Source organism: Bos grunniens, chromosome 5 (assembly GCF_055505025.1).
Source record: "Bos grunniens cultivar Pamir isolate PY7600 chromosome 5, Bosgru_T2T1.0, whole genome shotgun sequence".
NCBI lineage: Eukaryota > Metazoa > Chordata > Mammalia > Artiodactyla > Bovidae > Bos > Bos grunniens.
Genome location: NC_141169.1, coordinates 91,527,658 through 91,543,461, shown reverse-complemented (window position 1 = coordinate 91,543,461; position 15,804 = coordinate 91,527,658). Strand labels below are relative to the sequence as shown.

Here is a 15,804-nt window from a genome sequence, read left to right as displayed (position 1 = left end):
AAGTTCCAGGAGTTCTATTGTTAACTGATAAAAATGAACACATTGGCTTATATTTAGTATTATGAGGAATTCACAGCCCTAAATATTTTGAAAATACAGCATCAAATTCTATTTGACATTTATTTTAATATCTAAGGAAATAACCTTGAATGGGGTAAAATACACTGCAAACCTTGAAAAAATTGTCCTGAACTATGTAGGCAGGATAGGAAGGAGAATGTCTTTAAGAAAATCAAAAATTGGTGTGAACTGCCTAACGAAGCATGTATTATTTGTCGTTTTACTGTATACGCCTTCATTGGTACCAGTAGATACTTAAAAGTTTACATTAGTTCATACAATTCAGTGTCTTCCACAGTTGTTCTGTTTACCTAGCATACACACAAACTTGCCTAGTAGCACTGCAGGATTTAAATGTGCCAATCATTTCATTTTCACAACTCTGGTGCAAGGCTTAAACACAGAAGAAGCAAGTTAAGTGTCTTACTCAAAACAGTAACTATGGAATGGAAGTGGTGGAGCTGGATCTGAACAAAGGTTCTCAAGTCCCCTGCTAGTTCCACTTCACCAGAGTTAGAATTACTCTCTTTAAATAAGCTATAAGCAGTATATGCCAGATTGTTGGGGTTTTGTTTTTTTTTTTAATTTAATGTCTGTCTACTATTTCATTTTAGGAGACTGAGTAGTTGGTCCAGTAATACTTCAGCAAGTGGAGTTTTGACGTAATTTTTATTAGATACTCACTTGAATATGTAATTCTTACCTCATTTCAGAGTAAGGAGTAAGATGCTGGTGTCACAAGTCCAAATAAGGTTAAAATTTGATAAAAAGGCATACTTGCTCTTCTGGATGCTTAAATATTAGAGACTACAAAATACTATAATCTTTTTACCATTACAGGGTAATGAATTTATCACTTGTATGAAAAAACCTTTATTGCTAAGTGAAACTGGTTGTGATCTTGATAATATTAACTTTGAAATGCCCCCCTCCTTTGCTTTTCAGGTTTTTTTTTTTTTTGAGAGTTATTTTAAGTTTGCAAAGGATTCATAATTCTTATAAACTGCCATGCAGATTACATCAATCTGTGGATTTTATAGATTGATTTCATGGTGGGAAGTCTTTATATTTATAACTGATGGAAGGATATCGTGGTTTTAAAGTGCTTTTTAAAAACATGAGGCATTCCTGTTGCAAAGATTTTATTATCATTAGAATTTACTCTTTTGTTAGAATGTCTATTGAGCTTTCACATTGAAATAAGATTATACTTTTGAGTTTATGTAACATTCTTTAGAACGTGTTGAAATATCTTAAATATTTTTAACTCTTAAGTGCTTCTTTTGAAGAAAGAACTAACTGTAAAGATTTGGATATAAAGCTTGTGATCCAAGGAGTCAGTTCACAACACATATTTGAAGTGTTGTGAAAATGATTAACTTATAAAATGATTAAGTCACACAATTCCAAAAACATTGTTTTCCCCAGGAGAAAGTTATTCAAAACCAGCGTTAAGTGTACTGATGTTTATTTTGGTAAGATTAGGAAACCTTAAAGTTGATATATAGTTTACTCTTAACTTCGGTTATAAAGATAATGGAATTTTCTTTGGGGAGAATATTTAGCCATGTGAGGCCACTTAAAAACTAGCTTTTGTTTAACTTTGAATCTAAGCTTAAGTACTTTTTAAAAAATTACCACCTTTTAAGCTAATTTCAGAGCCTAAGTTGACTTTTAAATAGAATTTTAGAACTTGAAATGCCTCTGAAATTGTTTTTTAGTGTAAAAGTTAGTTTATATTTTTAGTTGCTTGTCCGTATAAGTGAATTGATAATAACAGCCTGTATTTTGTGGTTATTTGTCTCTTTTTTGTATTATAGTTTTTCCTCCCCAGATAGAATATAAGGTATGATTTATTTTGAAAAAGCCACTTTTATCAGCCTTTCTAGGTAAATTCAGATGTCAAGTGATGGGTGCATATAGGGAAGGGCATTTAGTGTGAAGCTTAATCATCAGCATAGACTACAGGCCCTTACTGTTTTGAGAATTAACATTTGGATTCCCAGCTTTATGGGTTGCAAACTTTGAGGTTTAATTAAGATCATTTTGACGCTGGGAAAACAGGGTTATGTTGCCCACTTGCCCAGTAGTATGATTGGGAAGATTTTTTTTCTAGTATGGAGGCTAAACTTTTAAATTGGATTAATACTAGAAAGCTTCATGCTGAGGTTATCATCAAGATCTATTAAGGCTCTGTATGGTTGAGACAATCAAATATTGATAAAAGTATTTTGCTCATACTTCATGATGGAACTGCTTTTCACTATTTGCCTTTCAACTCTGAAGCAGCTGCTTATAGTCTCTCCGGAACCACTTTTAAGCTACCTTTTAGTTTTGACTAAATTTAGAGAAGAGCTGCTAACAATTTAGTCTCAGTTTTCATTGATTACGTATTGTAATTCTCAGTTAAGGAAGGTATGGCTCTGTGCTAAAAAGTAAACAACAGTAAAACTACAGCCTTCAGGATTGAACTTATATGGAAAGATTCAAGGGAACCATTTTACTTTTAAGAAACTTTGAGGCTGTTCTCGTTGGGTCAGTTAGGAAATCTTGTGTGTATGCTAGTTTGTTACCAAGCCTAGGTATTTACCATGTGCAGGAAGGACTCCATTGGATATGGTGAGAGATAGACAAAACACTTTCCTCTCATCCATCTTGCATATTGCTCTGAAACTTTTAATTAGCACAGACTTTGATTTCAAAGTTAGCCATTTCACACCTTAACTATTGTGTTAGCTATTTATTGCTGTCTAACAAATATGCTCCAGATTTAGCAACTTAAAGAAACAAACATTTAGTATCACATGTGGTTTCTAGAAGTCAAGAACGGAGCTACTTAGCTGGGTGGTTCTGGCTTAGTCTCTTATTGCAGCGAAAGTGTTGGCCAGCACTGCAGTCATCTGAAGGCTTGACTGGGGCTGGAAACCATCTCACTTATATAGCTTTTGGCAGGTGGCCTCAGTTACCAGATCAGTATCTCTATAAGGCTCCTTACGTGTTCTTAGGACCTAGCAACTAGTTTCCTCAGAGCAAGTCTTCTGAGAGAAAGAGAGCCAAGGATTTTATGACCTAAATGTACCTGCTCACATTTTCTTCATACATCTTCACTTAGCAGACAACATTTTCCCCACTTTTCTTTTTATTCATATTATGATACAAAATAATTGCTTCAAATTTCTGTTGATGGAGACAGCCTTTCAAAACCCTTCAATATACCATGACAAATTAGGTCTTTTTAAATGATATTAATTTTTTCTTCCCTTTAATTAAAAGGAAATATGGTCTTCCTTTTAATTAAAAGAAAATGTGGTCTTTTAATTAAAAGGAAATATGGTATTGCTCTTAGTACCGTATTTGTATTTCTTCCTTGCTTTTTCCTCCCAGTTTGTGGCTCTGTTCTATATAGATGGAAGGATGTAGAATATTGCAACATGAATAGCCTGTAATCAAGGGTCAAAGGATGAGATTCAAATCTTAGTATTGCTAACATCTTTGACCCTTAATTCCTTAACTGTAAGACCAGGTTAGGTTTTCCCATGAAGGTTTTATTAAGGTTTTCATGACTCTCTATTAAGAAGCCCTGTCGACTATTCTGAAGACCTCCTATTTGAATGCTTTGCTTCATCCTTTTTGTTGTAACATGGTAGTTTTGAGAGCAGGGACGGTTTAGCTCATTTCCATCTTTGTAGTGTCTTAGCAGTATGTGCTTACGGTGTGTACTCAGTTCTTAGAATTAAACTGAAATACCAGCAGTAGAATTTGTATAAGGAAGACTATAAAGTGAGGGCCAGGAATTGATGCCTTTGATTGGATTATTGTACTTGGTATAGTGATTTAAGGCCAACTTTTTCTCTGGGGGCATACTCTAGTAAGGTCAGTGAGATTGAATGGAAAATTTCATGTGGACGTTTCTCTGAGAAGATGTCAGTAGTTTTTATCAGTCTCGGAAATGTCTGGTCTAAGCTAAGAACTGTCAGTTTAGAGGCAATCCAGAGGTGCCTAATAAATACTTTTTAAATGATTGGAAACTCTGTAACTTTCTGTAAAGAGCATATTTATAAAATAAGTTGATAGAAAAATCCAAAATGGACAGGCACTTGGGGTTTTTTGTTTTTATTTTAACCACTGTTTAGAAGCATTTATAGTAGAAAAATGCCCAATGTTTTATCAAAGGCAAATGGAAAATTTGAAGTTAATGAGAGAAGGATAGCAAGAGAAGTGGTTAAGAGTACACCATGAGTCAGAACGCTTGGATTTGAATTCTGGCTGTCACTGAAGCTGGGTGACCGTGGGACAGTCATTTAGGTTATTTAACATCTTAGTACTACTTCAGGTTTTTTATCTGCAGAAGAGGGACATTAATAGTTCCTTTCCTGTAAGGTGGTTGTGGGGAATAAATGTGCAGTATTTGGCACACACTTTACTAAGCATTTATTATGTGCTAGGTAGGTATTTAGTCCACAGATGTATGCAGAAGCCCCATTATGTGGGTACTATTCTAGGTGTTCGGTACACAACGGCAGTGACTGAGACAAAGCACTTGACCTCATGGACGGGGGTACAGACTGTGCGTTTGAGCCAATTGTAGCTAAGGTAACATTGGTCTCTTGTTGAAGCAGTTTAAGATCTGAAATGCCAAAAGATACTATGCTGTTGTTCAGTTGATGAGTTGTGTCTGACTCTCTGCAACTCCATGGACTGTAGCTCGGCAGGCTCCTTTCTCCATGGGATTTTCCAGGCAAGAAGACTGGAGTGGGTTGCCATTTCCTTCTCCAGGGGATGTTTCCCAGCCAGGGATCAAACCCACATCTAAGGCGGATTTTTTTTCTTTCTTTCTTTCTTTTTTTTTTTTTAACCACTGAGCCACCTAGGAAGCCACACCTAATTATGTGCAGTTCTCAGTTGCTCAGTTGTGTCAGACTTTTTGCAGCCCTTTGGCTCCTCTGTCCTTGGAATATTTCAGGCAAGAAGACTCGCGTGGGTTGTCTTTTCCTCTTCCAGATCTTCCTGACCCAGGGATGGAACTTGTGTCTTTTCTTGCATTGGCAGGTGCATTCTTTATCATTGAGCCACCTGGGAAGCCCCCCAAAGTCCTAAACAAGCTGTTAAATATGTGGCATGTTATCTGTGAATGCATCAGAAACTTGCAAACGGATATGCCATATCAAAAGATTTTATTACAAAATCTACATCTTAATCATTTACTTTAACATATATGGTTGATCTAAAAGGCTTCTTAATGCCTTTCATTTTTAATAGTTTTTAATATGTAACACTGCTGATCTATTACTAAAGGGTTTTGGGATATGTTTTCTAGTAATGGTAATGGGTTTGCAATTAATTTTACCACAGGTTGAGTTCATTTTTGTGACTGATAGTATACATTTGTGGAAATAATAAAAACATTGACCTTAGAACTAACTGAACAGTTTTGGGCATGGATAGGAGATCAGGTAGATGTTTGGGTGTTTAAAAAATCTTTGTTGAGCATTGACTGATGGTTGGCATTGAACTGTTTAGTGATAAGAAGTATACATGTGTTTCTTCCCATTTGGTTCGTTTTTAAGGAGAGTAAAAAGACGATTCCATCATTTTCTGGTTTTTCTGTAAATTGTTTATGACCTAGTATATTAAAGTTAAGGCTGTAGAGGACTTCCCTGGTGGTCCAGTGGTTAAGAATCTGCCTGCCAGTGCAGGGGACACAGGCTTGATACCTGGTCTGGGAAGATACCACATGCTGTGGAGCAACTAAGCCCATTCACCACAAGGAAGAGTAGCTTCCGCTCGCTGCAACTAGAGAAAGCCCTTGCGCAGCAACAGAGACCCAGGGCAACCAAAAGTAGATAAAATGGTGATATTTAAAAGAAAAAAGCCCGAACTGTAGCGTATTGTAGTCGATAACTAAAGTTTTGATGAGAGAAACGGACTGGATTTTAGAGTTAGTTGAGTGATGAAAAGAAAATTTCTAGAAAGCTTAAATGAAGCATAGGAAGGAAAGAGCCTAGCGTATTCAGGAAACTTCCTGCCGAGACAAGAGGTTCCACATTGAAAACTGGGAAATAATGAATGGGAGAAGTGTGGCCTTTTGTGCCAACACAGATGTGCCCATCTTTCTCACTGTAGGTTGGTGAATGGGTTTCTTTGGCTCTCCCCGACTTCTGTTTTTGTAACTCCAATCATGATCAGGTTTTACCTTAAACATTTTCTCAAGCAGCCTCTCCCTGATTCTTTGTTAGATACATAGTGCTTGCACTTCCAGTTCTGCATTGTCTTTATCACAATTTGAGTGATGATTTACTACTCATTGCTCTTGGGAGAATGTGTGCTCCTTGAGAATGGGAACCACGTCTGTTTTGATCATTGCTCTATCTGCATTACCTGGTACAGTGCTTAATGCTTATTTTAGGTATTTTAAAATGTATTTTGAACGAACGATGAAACTTTGTGTTACAGGAAAATTAATCACACGTGGCAAAGGTAGAGAAAGAAAGCTTGGGAGCTGGGAGACCAATTAGGAGGTAGAAGGAATAGTACAGGTGTGAAGTGAAGAGACTTTGAGCGGGGGTCAAGCTGGGGAAAGTCACACTTGGGAAATTGACTTGAAGGAAAGAAAAGCTAATCTCTGCAGTGATGAATAAGAGAAATAGTGTTACTATTTCTGAGTAAAAAGTTTTTTCCTTGAGGATTTTATTGGAACAATACCTTACTGTATTTTTGTAGACACGTCTATCACTGAAACAATGAAAGAAACATTGGGTAGTGAAAGAGCATGAACCCGTAAGTCAGAAAGCCTTGGTCTTATAATTTGTCTTCTCAGAAGTTGTTTCCTTACCTTTCAAAACAGGAGACATATCTTGATTAAGTGAGATGGAATATGTAAAGGGCCTAGGGCTGTGATTGATTGATATTGTCATTTATCCTCCCATTTCTCCTGTGTAAAATGTGGAAAGAATACTCAAGTGAGAATAATCAGTATTGTAGCTCTGGCATTACTAGAGACTGCCTGCAGGAAATCTGGCAGTTGATTTCATTTCTCTGAACTTCGGTTTGACTCTCTTTCTTGGAAGTGAGGGTTTTGGACTAAATAATAAAAAGTGGTTTGGAACTCAGATATGATTTGGCAAGTGCTCTAAATGGAAGTCAGGAGATAAATATAGTAACTCCTGTCTTGATTAGGTCTTATCTTGAACAATTTCTCAGGCAACTATCCCCAATACTTTGTTAGGCTCATTGTCCATTTCAAATTCTGCATTAGCCCTGTCACAATTGGAGTAATTATTTACTGTTCATCTGTTGTTAGAATGTGTGCTCACTGAGAATAGGAAACTGTTAATATATCCTCAGTGTGTCTGTATTTCCTGTCCTTTAGACAAACAGATATTTTAGGTTCTTCTGGGTTCAAAAGTCACCGTAATTCTAATTCGTATTTATGGTGTTGTTTTGAAGTATCCATTTGTGTTTGTCTTCTGTAGGCTATAATATTTTAAAATCAGGTCCTATTTATCTTTATACTTCCAGCACTTAGCTATACCACACTCACATATTACACTCTCTGAGTAAAGTAACTCATTAATTCGTTGAATTCAGCTGATTGTGGATGATGTTTAGTCGCTAAGTCGTTTCCGACTCTGTGACCCCATGGACTGTAGCATGCCAGGTTCCTTTGTCCACAGGGTTTCCCAGGCAAGAATACTGGAGTGGGTTGCCATTTCCTTCTTAAAGGGATCTTCCCCACCCAGGGATTGAACCTATGTCTCTGAAGGTGGATTCTTCACTGCTGAGCCAGCAGGGAAGCCCAACTGTGGGTGTACATATTTCTTCTTTCTTGCTGTCATTTGTGTGGCTGCAGGAAACAAGAAGAACCATTCTGTCCCTTATGTCTTCCCCTAGTTCCTTTTAATCAAGTCAGTTCCGTCACTCAGTCATGTTCGACTCTTTGCGACCCCGTGGACTGCAGCACTCACGCCACACTTCCCTGTCCATCACCAACTCCTAGAGCTCAAACCCATGTCCATCGAGTCAGTGATGCCATCCAACCATCTCATCCTCTTGTTGTCCCCTTCTCCTCCTGTCTTCAGTCTTTCCCAGCATCAGGGTCTTTTCCAAAGAGTTGGCTCTTTGCATCAGGTGGCTAAAGTATTGGAGCTTCAGCATCAGTCCTTCCAATGAATATTCAGTTCCTTTTAATAGCATAAGGGGAAACAGTATTTGAAAAAAGTTGTGATTATTTGAATAGTTTTAAAAAGCAGGATTCCCAAACTTACATTTTGCTTCTCAGGAGAAAAAAATAGATCGACACGCTGTTTTAGAAGAAAACCACTATTGATTGTCTAGTTTGCTTAAGAATCTGAGGCTTGAGCTTATTGAAAGGATTTGATGAAGTTCACTGCATCCACATAGTTCACTGAAGCTATGATTAAGTTCATAGCTTCCCTGGTGGCTCAGATGGTAAAGCGTCTGCCTGCAATGCAGGAGACCTGAGTTCAGTCTGGGTTGGGAAGATCCTTTGGAGAAGGAAGTGGCAACCCACTCCAGTACTCTTGCCTGGAAAATTCCATGGACCAAGGAGCCTGGTAGGCTACAGGCCATGGGGTCGCAAAGAGTCGGACACGACTGAGCGACTTCACTTTCTTTCATAACTGCATCCACATAACCAGTGAGGTGAGAAAGTACACACTGACTGTACCCTGCCCAAAGTCACACAGCCCCTGGAGAAGGCTGACGGGCCTGGCTCTGGGTGGGGTCTTAGCTGTTACACTGCCTGTAGGACTGTTTTAACAGCTTTGACCAGGGAAGCTTAACTAAAATTTATTGGCTGTTTTAATATTCATCCTGTCTTTTTTGCAAAGAGTGTCTTCTGTGCTTGAGCTCATTTACATTTCTGGGCTTTAGTCTCTGTTTGTAATTGTATAGTTAGACTTTGTAACCTAGATACCTTATAAGACTATGAAATACAGGAGTTAATTTTTTTGAAGTATTGTAGTTACTCAGTTTTTAGGGGGGTAGAGTCTTTATTGACATTTTTTTCTTTAATTGTAACACTCTTCAAAGTCCTTGACTTGTTTTCTGGTTTTGATTTATATTTCGAGTTTCTAGAAAGATAAAGTATTAAACCAATTAGAGAAAACAAAGATTTTAGATGGATATTAGTATTTCTTAGTAAATACACTTACTAGTTCATTTCTTTCTTTTTTTTTTTTTTTTTTAACATTTCCCTTTTATGTACTTATTTATTTCTTTATGCCTGTGCTGGGTTTTCGTTGCTGTGCTGGCTTTTCTCTAGTGAGGTGGGCAGTGGCTACTCTGCAGTTGTGGTGCACGGCTTCTCATTGCTTGGCACGTGGGTCAGTAGTTGCAGCATGTAGGCTTTAGAGCACAGGCTCAGTTGTGTGGTGCAAGGGCTTAGCTGCTCCTCGGCATGTGGCATCTTTCCAGACCAGGGATCAAACCCATGCCTCCTGCTTTGGGCAGTAGATTGTTTCTTACTCAGCCACCAGGGAAGCCCACTAACTAGTTCATTTCTAAGTTATAAAATGTTTGTCATTACTTTATAAATACTTGTTAAAGTACTGAGGGTGGGATGAATGAGCAGTAGACTTTTTAGTGATTTAAATTGCTGTTAGCAGTCATTCAAACATGTTTTTGAGGTGTTGGATTCTACTGTAGTCATTCTTAGGCTGAAGTCATCTGATAAAATCATTTTCATGATTTAACACTTAAACACAAAATGACTACGTGATTGCTTCTGTATAAAATGAGTATTGTTTTTCATAGCAGATTTTTAAATATATCATTGTGTATAGACATTTTTTTGGAAACTGTTTTAAGAAGGTAAAAGATAACTCTTAGTGTAATTTTACTGAAGTAGAAATGTTTCTAGTATTACAGTTTTTCTGAAGATAATTGCTTACTGATGTCTTAAGCTGGATGAAAAATGTGGGTGGAGTAATCTTAAAGGGCAATAGACTAGAGATGAGAAACAATTGAAAATAATGTGCACAGTGCATGGTGGTGATACAAGATGTAACGTCTTGTTTTCCAAGAACTATATTTCATCATCGTTGCATAAAGTCCCTTTTGGCCAATTTGGTGAATACTGCTGGATCTTGGGGAAAAATCTTTTGTCTTTATTCAGAGAAATAATTGTGGGGATAGAGAGTAGTCTTTTTCTTGATTAGAAAAATCCATTTAGCTTTTTAAATTACAGTGATAATAGCTTGTAATTACAATAATAATCGTAATAATAATATCTTGGTGTTGGCCAATGATTTTGTGTGCCTCTAATTAATTTTTATGATTATCTCAGTGTGACAAAGCCATATATTTTACTTGCCTTAAAACGCCTACTTAAATTTGTGACTAAAATGTGAGCTTTTCCCACATGCAAGGCACCAGCTAGGTTTAGGAGTTCAGCCTGAATAAGAGGTTTATAGGTGACTGACTCATCTTATACAAATCAACCGGATCTTCCATCTTAGATGAGTAGGAAAGACCTTAGGGAAGTTTGACCTGAGCATATATAGCATGTAAAATAAACGAGGCACTTACCTTTACTTTTGTCCCCCTAATTGCTTCTGAGTTTAAAGCTCTGAAAGCCTACAGGACCATGGCAGTTGGGAAGGCAAAACCAAGCAGTCTTAGAGAAATCAGATATAGTCTAAATTCCTTAATTCTGGTTGAGACTAATCTCAAAACTTACTGTTTGTTTTTTATATATGAAAACTAAAGTGAGTGCTTCCTTGTCCCTGGAGCAAGTATTTTGGAGTTGAATTTTACACTGATATTGTTAGGCTCATGATCTGGTTCCGTGGGCCACTATCTAAATTTGGGACAGGTTCTATGTGAGAATAGTGTTGCTTTCTATGACTGACCTTGAGTTAATTTTTTTATGAAACCAATTGACTTGTAGAAATCAAATTTAATACATCATCTTGTTAGTAAAGCCATCTGTTCAAACGAGGCAAATTACATGTAGATGCTAAATATCTTCTGTGTGTATGTATGCATTGTAGATACAAAAGCAAAGAAATAGTTTCCTATGGGTACACACCAGCTGAAACTGTGCCACCTTATCTTGATGTGTAATATAGACAACATTTCAGTATTTCTGAAGTCAGTAATTGACACATTTGTCCTTCATATAAATGTGACAGGTTGTTTGGCATTAGTGCTTTGGACAAGTCACATAATTTTTGTGTCTCTTTTATCTGCTGAGTCTTTTTGCTCAGCCTCTCTTATCTGTAAGATGAGGCTACTCATACTTGAAGTGAAGTGAAGTCGCTCAGCTGTGTCCGATTCTTTGCGACCCCATGGACTGTAGCCTTCCAGGCTTCTCTGTCCATGGGATTTTCCAGGCAATAGTCCTGGAGTGGATTGCCATTTCCTTCTGCAGGGCATCTTCCTAACCCAGGGATCGAACCCAGGTCTCCTGCATTGTAGGCAGACGCTTTACCTTCTGAGCCACCACGGAATTGAATATTAGTAAATAGTGATTACCTCATGTGGTTGTTGTAAGCACTACATGAGTTAATACACATCAGGCATTGTTTCAGTTACTAGGGCTGCATGACAAGCAACGCCAGCATTTAGTAGTTTTAAAACATTATTTTGCTTACAAATCTCCTGTCTGAGCAGGGCTTGACGTGATTAGATCATTCCTGCTCTGCTTGCTGTCAGCTTGGAGGAGCATAGAGTCTGGGGACACCAGTCACCAGAAAGCTCACTCACGAAGCTGTCCCATGTGTGAGGCCTGGACTGAGAAGACTCAAACAGCTGGAGCTGGAACAGCCGGGGCTCTGGCATCTCTAGCTCTGTGTACTTTCTTTCTGGGATCTCTTTAGCATAGTGGCTTCCGGAGAGCCAGATTTCTCTACTGGGTGAGTGAGTGTGGTTCAGGGCTCCCACGCTGTGTCCCAAGAGCTAGATTGTCTTTGATGACCCAGCCTAGGAAGTTCTGAAGTGTCACTTCTACAAGTGTTAGCTTGCTGAGATTCAGAGGAGGTAGGCTAGACACCCCACCCCTCAGCCCCCCATTTCTTGATGCCATGTTGTAAGAAGAGGATGTGGGAAGGTGTGAGCATGGCGTGGAAATCTTTGGAAAATACAGTCTGACACAAGTGCACAGAAAAAGACAGGGCATGCGGCAGACACGGCAGGGCATGGAGTAGCGCTTGTTCACAGTTGTGGTGAAGAGTGGGGCGTCGTCTAAAAATAGTAGAGCCTGCCTTTTGTGAGACAAATTTTCATAATCTCCTTTTTCCTTAGGGTAAAGTCATAAAATGTAATAGGCAGGCAGTTCATAGTTTTCCTGAAGTTCCTGTTTCTTTTAACTGGTTCAGTTTTAGCTTTTAATTTCTGTCAGTTCCTGGAATAAAGAGCCGGGCACAAAATGAAAGTCTCTTCCAACAAAAGGACGTGAGGAGTGGTGTTAATAACTGACGTAAAGATGTGTAATATCTTAAAGTTGTGTAATATCAGGCGTACAACTTCAGACTTTTCAAAAATACAGAATTGTCATTGATTGACCAGCAACTGGAACAGTTTGACATCAATAAGGACTTACCATCTCCTCCACATATGCCTTAGTTTGCCTAAAATAGAAAATATGGTCTTTGTTTTAATTTAGTAAATTAATTAAAATCAATTTATTTGAATTAAAAATAAAAGATTATCTTAAATATTTTTTCTGTTTTTGAATTTTAATTTCTAGTAATTTGATTACAGGTGTGGGGGAGAGAGTAATCTTTGTAGTAGTGAGTGGCAGTTTTATTATGGATGAAAGGAGCATCATCTTTTAACCATATAATTTACCCTGTTATATGATTAGATAAGGAATTCCCTGTGTGTAGTTACGTTTACCTACAATATAAGTACTTTGAAAGCTAATTTCTATCCAAAGTTTATTACCAATAACAAAATTAAACAAAGTTTATAATTTTTGTCCCTGTTTAAGTGTTCCTTAGAGTAATAGAATTTTTGTCTAACTCGTCACTTTCTTCAGTCCATATAGGGAACAATATTTCATTCTTAAAAAATTACATTTATAGAGTAAAAGTTAAAATTACAGAATATTTGTTTTGTAGTAATTCAGATACAGTCAATGAGCTGAAGACATCCTAAAGATTATGTATTTTCACTTATAGAACAAAAATAAAACAACCTTGATCCTTAGAGATTAAGGGGGTTCTTTTGTGTAACTTCCATGAGTAACTTCCAAATCTTGAACATAGTGGCTGGATGCCTTGATCATTCTGTTTTCCTCCTCCATTTTTATGACACTCGATCTGTATATAATAGAGCTCAGTGGTTTTTAACCTTTTAATATAAAAGTTAGTAGTTTGACAGTTTTGAGGTCTGTTGTTACAGATTTTTATTTGTAACCCCAATGCATAAGATATATTAAAATGGTGTTACTATTTTTTTGTAAGTTCAAAAATTTAACAATTTGTCAAGTCAATTAAAACAGGAAAGCTTTTTGAGATGAACTTAAATTTCATGTGAGGTTTGTGGGTGATACAAGTTTATGTCAGTTTTTAGCATCCAGTTTTTTTCTTTCTGTTTTGGCTGCATAGCTGTGAAAATGTGACTTGTGGACAAGGGCACTTTGTCTTTAGCCTGTATTTACACTTTAATTCTCCTGGCAGAGAGCTGGAATTGCTCGGGAGAAAGGGAATTGCCAGGAGAAAGAGAATTGCCAGTAGGGAAGTCTTGTTTGGAAGACGCCATTAGTTAGTGGTTGGTCTTAATAGTCTTTACTTCATATCACAAATACAACAGTGATCGGAATCTTAAGTTTAAACAATAAAAAATAGTTTCATGACAGCTCTTTGATTTGTTAGCAGCCACCTGGCTAGTCCTCTAGCAGGAGAGCATTCAGCAAGTAATTGGGTCTTGGGGAGACATTTAATTGGGTAAAGCATAAAGTGTGTGATTCACAGACCTAACTTATCAGAGTGGACAAGTGGAGGCCTGAGTTAGGGTTGGAGAAGCACCAGTGCAGAGCTGCAGCTTTGCTAATCAATGTTACAGGAGATTCTGAAATTCCTATATTTTAGTTTTTTGATAACAAGAATAAAATACATTTGATTTCATGTTACACACTTACATATCATGTTATACATTTGCTATATATATCAAGTGTGTGTGTATATATATATACATAATCATGACACCTCATCCTCAACCCTCTTGTAAAGTTACACATTTCAGTAGCCTAGAAAGAGGAGAAGGACCCAGATTTAATGAGGAAAATTCATACCCCAGATGAGTTTCCTCACAGATAACTGGAAAGAAGACCGCAGATAAGACTGCCCCCATCCATGTCACCTCAAACTGAATTTCAGACTCAGATTATATTTAACCCTAGAATAAAATCAGGATATTCCAGGTCAGAAACATACTCTTTCCAGGCTATTTCAGAGAGACCTTGAAACTTTGCTTTAAATACAGTCTGGATCAGTGGTTCTCAAACATTTTGCTAAGGACCTCTTTGCTTTCTTAAGTATGGAGAAATACAAATTATATTTCAGTAAAGCTGTTAAATGGAGAAGGCAACGGCACCCCACTCCAGTACTCTTGCCTGGAAAATCCCATGGACGGAGGAGCCTGGTGGGCTGCAGTCCATGGGGTCGCTAAGAGTCAGACACGACTGAGCGACTTCACTTTCACGCATTGGAGAAGGACATGGCAACCCACTCCAGTGTTCTTGTCTGGATAATCCCAGGGACGGTGGAGCCTGGTGGGCTGCCGTCTGTGGGGTCGCACAGAGTCGGACACGACTGAGGCTGTTAAAAAGGTTATTGAAGAAACCAAAGAGCTTGTTTATGTAGATTACAGTTACCACTATTACAGGGTCAAAAATAAAAACTGAGAACATTAAAAACATAAAAAAATTTGTTAATTTTAAAATAAGCCAATTAAAAATAAGTTTTTTTAAATAAACTACTTTCCAGTTATATTAGAAGAGTGACATTGTTTTATGCTTAATGTCTGGCTGAACAACTATTTCTTATGTCTGCTTCTGCATTCAGCCTGATGCAGTGAAGTGATTTAGTCGAGCCATATGAAGAAAATCTGGCTTCATGCAAATATTTAGTTGGAAAAAGAAGTATTTTAATAGACTTTTAAAGTTAATTGTGTGGCTATTTGATAATTTGCCAGAACTTAACAGTTTGTTTTTTAAGAGACTATTTGCAGTGTAGAATCTGAAACCATGTCAATGAACTTCTCTTACTCCGTTACTTTAAGACCACTGTTTCATCCTTCTCCATAATGATAAGGTAGCATCCATTTATTTCTTCCTCTGCTCCTGTCTTCTCAGTATTGACAGCCTTATTGGCAGTGGTCATGTCTACCAAACATGTTTTTCTTGGAAGTAGTTTGAGTTATCAAAGAAGAGGCTATTATATGTATGTGTGAGTTGGCCCTTGAATTTCCAAAGGAACCCATTTTCATAAAATCCATGTAGTTGGTTACTCTAAATGTTAGAGTCTGATCTGCCAGATAGTTTCTTAACAGGGCCCATGGGAAAAAAAGGAAAAAGGGAATGTTGTTATGTTAAAAATAGCTTGTAGAAGTGAAGTGAAAGTTGCTCAGTTGTGTCCCGATTCTTTGCAACCCTGAACTGTAGCTCACCAGGCTCCTCTTTGCATGGGGATTCTTCAGGCAAGAATATTGAAGTGGGTTGCCATGCTCTCCTCCAGCTTATCTTCCCAAACCAGGGATCGAACCAAGGTCTCCCGCATT

At 37.6% G+C, this 15,804-nt stretch overlaps 1 protein-coding gene across 3 annotated transcripts in view; it reads left to right on the top strand.

Annotated features, from left to right (window-relative positions):
- The window catches only part of AEBP2 (AE binding protein 2), a 124,157-nt gene that overhangs the window by 64,346 nt on the left and 44,007 nt on the right, over nt 1-15,804 (top strand). The window lies entirely within an intron of this gene.